Source organism: Lepus europaeus, chromosome 2 (assembly GCF_033115175.1).
Source record: "Lepus europaeus isolate LE1 chromosome 2, mLepTim1.pri, whole genome shotgun sequence".
NCBI lineage: Eukaryota > Metazoa > Chordata > Mammalia > Lagomorpha > Leporidae > Lepus > Lepus europaeus.
The window spans coordinates 106,684,948-106,692,003 of NC_084828.1; the positions used below are offsets into that span (position 1 = coordinate 106,684,948).

Here is a 7,056-nt window from a genome sequence, read left to right on the forward strand (position 1 = left end):
TCTATAAGCCATTTAAAATAAAACTCTTAATAAAATTTCCCCATGTGGACATACAATATGTACACACATATAACATAGCATAATAGACCAATATAGCAATTTTAATAATAGCTTTTAAAATATTTAACTCTTTTTGTAGATTGCCAATTGATTTGAATTGCCTTTTGTTTTTAGTAACCTCAGTTAACCATACTTTCTCTCAGTTGGTACTGTTAATACATTATTGGCTTCATCTGTTTACAGAGCCATCCCAAAGTACTGAATACAATAGAAGTGGCTGGAAAAAGTCCATAGGAATCTATAGGAGGACAGCTAAACACAGAACCAACAACACTATAGTTTAATGAGCAGCAAATCATATATAACTGTGGATGACAAAAGACTTTAAGTCGCCATGTTTAAAATTATAAACTCATCAACCAACAAGAGGCACTTGCTTACTTCATAGTATTTTTGAAAGCACCTGTAGGATTTTACAAATATTTAACCCTTTAGGCCTCTGGGGCTTTCTCATTAAGATAACTATCATGTCTGGTAACACAAGATCATTAGACTTTTTAATTCTCAAACATCTGTATTAATAGCATTTTCCATTATAGAAACTTAAAGTTTGGTACCACATCACATCTTGACAGTACTTCTAATATAATCCAAATAGCCTGATTAGTTGGTGTCTCTATAAGATGAGAGACATAGGTCCTTCGATTTTTTCAGTTGGGCCCAAACTGGAAAAACCAAAGTCCAGGATTTACTGGAAATTTTAGAGTCCAGATTGTCTGAAACTTTGATTTTTTGAATGCCTGTCAAGAATGCCAAGAAGGCTCAAAATCCAAAATAACTGGTTGAAATAAGATTCCTTAAAATCATGACATAACATAAACCAAATTTGATCATTGTTACAAGGTGATTATTCAAATCTTTGAAAATAAGCACATCTTTAAATAACCCATAGCTCTTAATAAAATTTCAGCTGTTTTTGAACAATTAGAATTTAACAGACATCAAGAGAACATAATAGATTACTTTAACACATTGCTTTAACAGAGCATCAGAGTTTAAAACTATGTCAAAGAGAAATTGAGCTTCCTGTGATCTTTTGCTGTGAGGTTTCCTTCCTTTACCTTCTTTCATATTGGTGACCATGTTTCTGTGTTTCTGTGTGTAACACATCTTTAAGCATCTTTTGCAGGGCAGGACGATTGGCAACAAATTCTTTCAGTTTCTGTTTGCAATGAAAAGTCTTAATTTCACCTTCATTCACAAATGAGAGCTTTGCAGGATATAATATTCTGGGCTGGCAGTTTTTCTCTCTTAGTACCTGGGCTATGTCTCGCCATTCCCTTCTAGCTTGTAGGGTTTCTGATGAGAAGTCTGCTGTGAGTCTAATTGGAGATCCTCTAAGAGTAATCTGACATTTCTCTCTTGCACCTTTTAGGATCTTTTCTTTATGTTTCACTGTGGTGAGTTTGATTACAACATGTCGTGGTGAGGATCTCTTTTGGTCATGTTTATTAGGGGTTCTATAAGCTTCCTGTACTAAGATGCCTCTGTCCTTCTCTAAACCTGGGAAATTTTCTGCTAGTATCTCACTGAAAAGGCCTTCTAATCCTTTCTCCCTCTCCATGCCTTCAGGAACTCCTAGAACCCGAATGTTAGGTTTTTTAATAGTATCCTGTAGATTCCCGACAATATTTTTTAGATTTCTAATTTCTTCTTCTTTTCTTTGGTTTGCCTGTTTCCTTTCCTGTTCTCTGTCTTCTAAGTCTGATATTCTCTCTTCTGCTTCACCCATTCTGTTTTTAAGGCTCTCTAATATGTTTGTCATTTGATCTGTTGAATTCTTCATTTCATTAAGATTTCTCGTCACTATCACAGTTTCTTGTTCTACTAGTTGTTTCATTTCATTTTGATTCCTCCTTAATATTTCATTTTCACGAGAGAGATTTTCTATCTTGTCCATTAAGGATTTCTGTAGTTCAAGAATTTGTTTTTGAGAACTTCTTAATGTTCTTATCAATTTTTTGAGATCTGCTTCTTGTATTTCTTCTATCTCATCATCTTCATAATCTTGAATTGGGGTGTCTTTTTCATTTGGGGGTGTCATAGTGTCTTCCTTGTTCTTGTTACCTCGGTTTTTGCGTTTGTTGTATGGCATGTTGGAAATACTTGGTTTCTTCACTGTGGTGTTTTTTCTTGTTACACTATGGCTCTATATTAAGTGGACTGTCTGCTTTCGGTGGAGCCTTAGAGGCTTGAGATGAGTGTGGCCTGAGAGCTCTGTTTGGTTCCTCAGGGTTGAGGGTGTGTCAAAGATGACACTCCCAGGTTAGGCATGGTAAATCTCTCTTTCTTTCTTTCTTCTTCTTCTTTTTTTTTTTTTTTTTGATTTAAAAGGGAAATAATTCTGCATAGCTGAACGCACAGCTGAAAGTAATTGGAGGTAGTTAGCAGACCAATGATATACCCACAGGAGCCAGAGATCAGAAGCTCTTTCCCAAGGACCACACAGGGAATCTCTGCTGCCCTCTGTGTGGGCTCCAATTCTCCTGCAGTCTCCCACTGGGTTGCCAAGTTAGATGCTAATCTCCTGTTATTTCACCCCTCCCCCCAGAGTCAGGTTTTTCTGCTAGGCTCAGGGCCGGTGTAGATCTGAGGTGGCCCTGCTTATGACGTATGTCCAAAATGGTGCCTGCTCTTTGTCTTGCTAGCCTTTGAGGGGTGAGCGGAGAGAGAGAAACTCGTGTCTGTATCAGTCACTTTTTTTTTCCTCTCTCTCTTCTAGTTAGCCTGGTGAACTCTTCCCCACGGAGTTTCAAGCCTCGTTCCCTCTAGTCTCCTCTTTCCGCTTGCCCGCTGGTGTCTCGGGCTATTGAGGTTCGGCTCACCTCGCGTTCCAGCACTGGTGTGTTGATTCTGCCGCTGGTGTCCTGAACTTGGGCTCCCACGCTCTCCACGCAGGTCCACTGTGAATCACTAGTTCTGGAAGAGTTTCTGCTGCTGTTTCTTCCCCTACTCTTCCTTGACCCTGCAGTATCTCCACTTTTATTAACCTGTGTCTTGCCGAACTATCAATGTGCTCTCTTCCTATTCCACCTCTTTTGGCTATTCTTCAGAAATAATGTCAGAATATGATTGCTATCATCTGATAAAATTTCCACTCAGTGGACATTGTCAAAGTCATCAAAAATCTTCAAGACAATTATTCAAGAACTGCTTTATCCCAATGGGTATGCTCATAAGTATACGTCTAGAGTTTATGTACTGCTTTAAAAAGACAGAATTTTGCTAGGAATGAATCATTATCTTCAAAAAGCTCAAAGTTCTTTACTAAGTTGCATCAGGGAAGCCCCATATCAAAGTGACAGATTTCATTAGCAGTACATCCGTTTTTGCTATCTTTGTAGAACACTGTTAAGTGCTATGCTAATAGACAAAAGTAGAAAATCAGAACATATGTTGTGAAATTAGCTGGAAGCTATAAAAGTAACATTTTTTTCCTGGATGAAGAGTTCTGATTCAAAGATGTATTTTTCTGACATTTTAATGTGTAAGAAAATAACCAATATTGTGGTCCTGGAATCGAACAGCATTAAGCAAGATCATATGCTTATCTGAGTTGTATAAACGCAAGGTAGCAAGAGAACTACATAAAATGCTATAAATAGAGTTTTCTTTAGTATATTCTACTAGGCCATCTACTCTGAACTAAGAGTTAAAACACATCACCTGGGGCCAGTTGTGACATAGTGGGTAAAACTGCCATCTGCAGTGCCAGCACCCATATGGGCACTGGTTCTGGTCCCAGCTGCTCCAATACAAATCCAGCTCCCTGACAGTGCACCTGGGAAACTAGCAGAAGATTGCCCAATTCTTTGGGCCCCTGCATCCATGTGGGATACCCAGAAGAAGCTCCTGGCTCCTGGCTTAGGATCAACCCAGCTCCAGCCATTGGAGCCATTTGGGGAATGAAACAGCAAATGGAAGATCTTTCGCTGTCCTCTCTCTCTCCCAATCTGTAACTCTACCTTTCAAATAAATAAATCTTTTTAAAAAAATCATCCGGCCATAATGTGGTAGTAAAGTTAGAAGAAATATTCAGAGGTCTAGAGAGAAATCCCACCAGCTACAACCAGTGAAGTGCAACGATTCTACAATAATGGAGAACTGAAGGGATGACCTACATGTTGCATCCATTTTCAATCACTTTCATTAATATTTCAAAAGATTCAGGCCAGTGCCATGGTTCACTTGGTTAATCCTCCGCCTACAGTGCCAGCATCCCATATGGGTGCTGGGTTCTAGTCTCAGTTGCCCCTCTTCCAGTCCAGCTCTCTGCTGTGGCCTGGGAGGACAGTGGAGGATGGCCCAAGTGTTTGGGCCCCTGCACCCACATGGAAGACCAGGAAGAAGCACCTGGCTTGTGGATTTGGACTGGCGCAGTGCCGGCCATAGCGGCCATTTGGGGAGTGAACCAACAGAAGGGAGACCTTTCTCTATGTCTCTCTGTCTATAACTCTACCTGTCAAATTAAAAAATACATATTTCAAAAGATTCATTTTATTTGAAAGATAAAGAAACATCTTCTATCTGCTGACTCATTCCTAAATGCCTGTAACAGCCAGGACTGGAGCAAGAGTCAAGAACTCCACCTAGGTTTCCCACATAGGGAGGAAAGATGCAAGTACTTAGGACATCATCTGCTCTTAGCAGATGCATTAGCAGGAAGCTGGATAAGAATCAGAGTAGCCAGGACTCAAATCCACACTCTGATATGGGTTGTAAATGTCCTATGTAGCAGTTCAATTTGCTGTACCATGGCACACCTTCTAATCAACCACTTTGAGTAATAATTTATGCCTTTAGCAACACGATTTAAAACATAAAAGACTAACAGTATATAAATAATACCAGAGTTGGGATATGAGACATGGGATGGGAAAAGCAGGTATTAAATGGATGGCTCTCATCAGAAATCAGAAAACTACCTAGGAGTGCAACACTTACACCAGATTAAAACAAAACAAAACAGAAAGCGGAAGGCTCTTTAACTAAAGCCTATGTAGAAAACTCAGTATCTGACATTTACAATCCCTCTTCAAGAGAGCTAGCTTCTTGCCTGTTCATCATAGAGAAAAGACTACTAATCAATTCTGACCACCTCTATAGAAATTCTAGAACCTTTTATGCACTTCATCTCTAACCCTAAAGCTGAGCAATGAGTAGTGGCTATGGGAGGAAAGCAGGCAACAGGGAAGCAACACTAAGCAAACAGAAATGTCAACTGCAAAAGAGACAAAAGGAGAGAATGGAATAAGACTTTTAAATAGTCTCTTATTGGTATATTTAGAGAACATTTGATAAAAGTAAGCATGAATAAAATAAGAGGGGAATTGACAAAAATGGAGTAATTAAAGAACAAGATAAGGCCTTTATATACAGAAATAAAAAAGAAAATTAAAAAGAAATTAAAGCCACATTTAAGAAAATATCCCAGAAATAAATATGCAAAATGATGAAAAATATGAGAAAATATTTAATGCAGGTGTCAAAAAAAGGTGCAATAACTCAGTAACCACAGTGCAATGAGAAAATAAGGATAAATTATATGGGAAAATTATTGAATTAAAATTAAAAGAATTTCCTGGGGTGTGAAATACAGCTTTTTGGTTCAAAGGCTCCAGCAAGTAATCACCAATAAGGACAGAGACAAGAACTACACGGAGACACAGCTTTGTAAAAATTAACACTGAGCTCAAAGATGATATCACAAACTCCTTTAAAGACAGAGAAAGAAGTCTCCAGTGAAGGAAAAGGAATCAAACTAGTCTCCAGAATACTGGATGTATGAATACAAATGGACCAAAGCCTTCAAGTAATGGACTATTAAAAAAAAAAGATTTATATGTAAAAAAAATGAGACTATCACCTGAGTGGAAGGGCAGAACAGAGATCATTCTAGACAGGTAAAGAATAGCACAGTTTGCCACACCTATTTTCTTACTCAGGGAGCTAATTTCCCCAATCACATATAATTAAACCATAATCCTCAGTCCTTCAACTGATACCTGTACAAATTGAAATAGCAGAGCCACACTGTCACTTAAAACTCCATGAAGCACAGATAACATGTACTGACTCCCCATTTTGTACAATTAGAAAGGATATTAATATTACTGCTCTCTCCTCATCTTCTCTTTTTTCTCTACTCATATTTCTTCTAAGAACTTTAAGCACTACTTTTCATGATTATTCTGAATATGTATCTCTAGCTAGACTCCTCTAAATTCCAAATATTTAATTCCAACACCTTTTAGATGTTTCTACTCAGTTGGCTAAGAAAGCACCTCAATTACATCAAGTATTTAGTTTTAGTTCCTATCTGTGATAATAGTTCTATCATCAATCCAATTTATCAAGCATGTGCCTCTTTCAAAAGACTGCCAGACTCTCAAAATTACCACTCAAAAGTATGAATCTGATAATGTCACCCCCCTGGTTAAAAACTACAAAATGCACACAGTGTTATACCTTTTTGAGTTTGTCTAGCAACTTTTCCAGTTTTCACTGGAGAGACTCCAGTAAAAAAAAAACAAACACAAAAAATACAGAATGTTATTAAAGTCCCACAAAACCTGTTACAATCTGCTACATCACTGTTATTTGCCCTTTCTTGCTCAAAACCACATACAAAACTATAGTTTAAGTGCCATTAAGCAGTTCAACCAGTCTTATATTCACAATACCATACCTCCATCTATAGTTTACACGTTAGCTTATTTTCCATTAATATCTTCTTTCTTAACTACTTGCTGAACTCATTCTTCAAAACCCAGCTCACGTCTCAATTCTTTATATACCCATCCCCAACTCTTGAATCAAAGTTAGTCTTTCCATCTTTTGTGAGCCCCAAGCTCTTTAACATAATGCTATATTATCATGCCTTCTTAAATATCTTATTTTTTTTATAATTGACCTGTGAATTTCTTGCAGTCGAGGAATTTTATGTTCCTACTAGCTTACTGATTTTAATATTTCTATCATTTTATATGTCAACTA

At 37.7% G+C, this 7,056-nt stretch overlaps 1 non-coding gene across 1 annotated transcript; it reads left to right on the forward strand.

Annotated features, from left to right (window-relative positions):
• Positions 1-6,517: 6,517 nt before the first annotated feature.
• On the forward strand, positions 6,518-6,578 carry LOC133752838 (U7 small nuclear RNA). Its single transcript, XR_009864981.1, has one exon. It is a non-coding gene; the product is annotated as a U7 small nuclear RNA (small nuclear RNA).
• Positions 6,579-7,056: the final 478 nt, after the last annotated feature.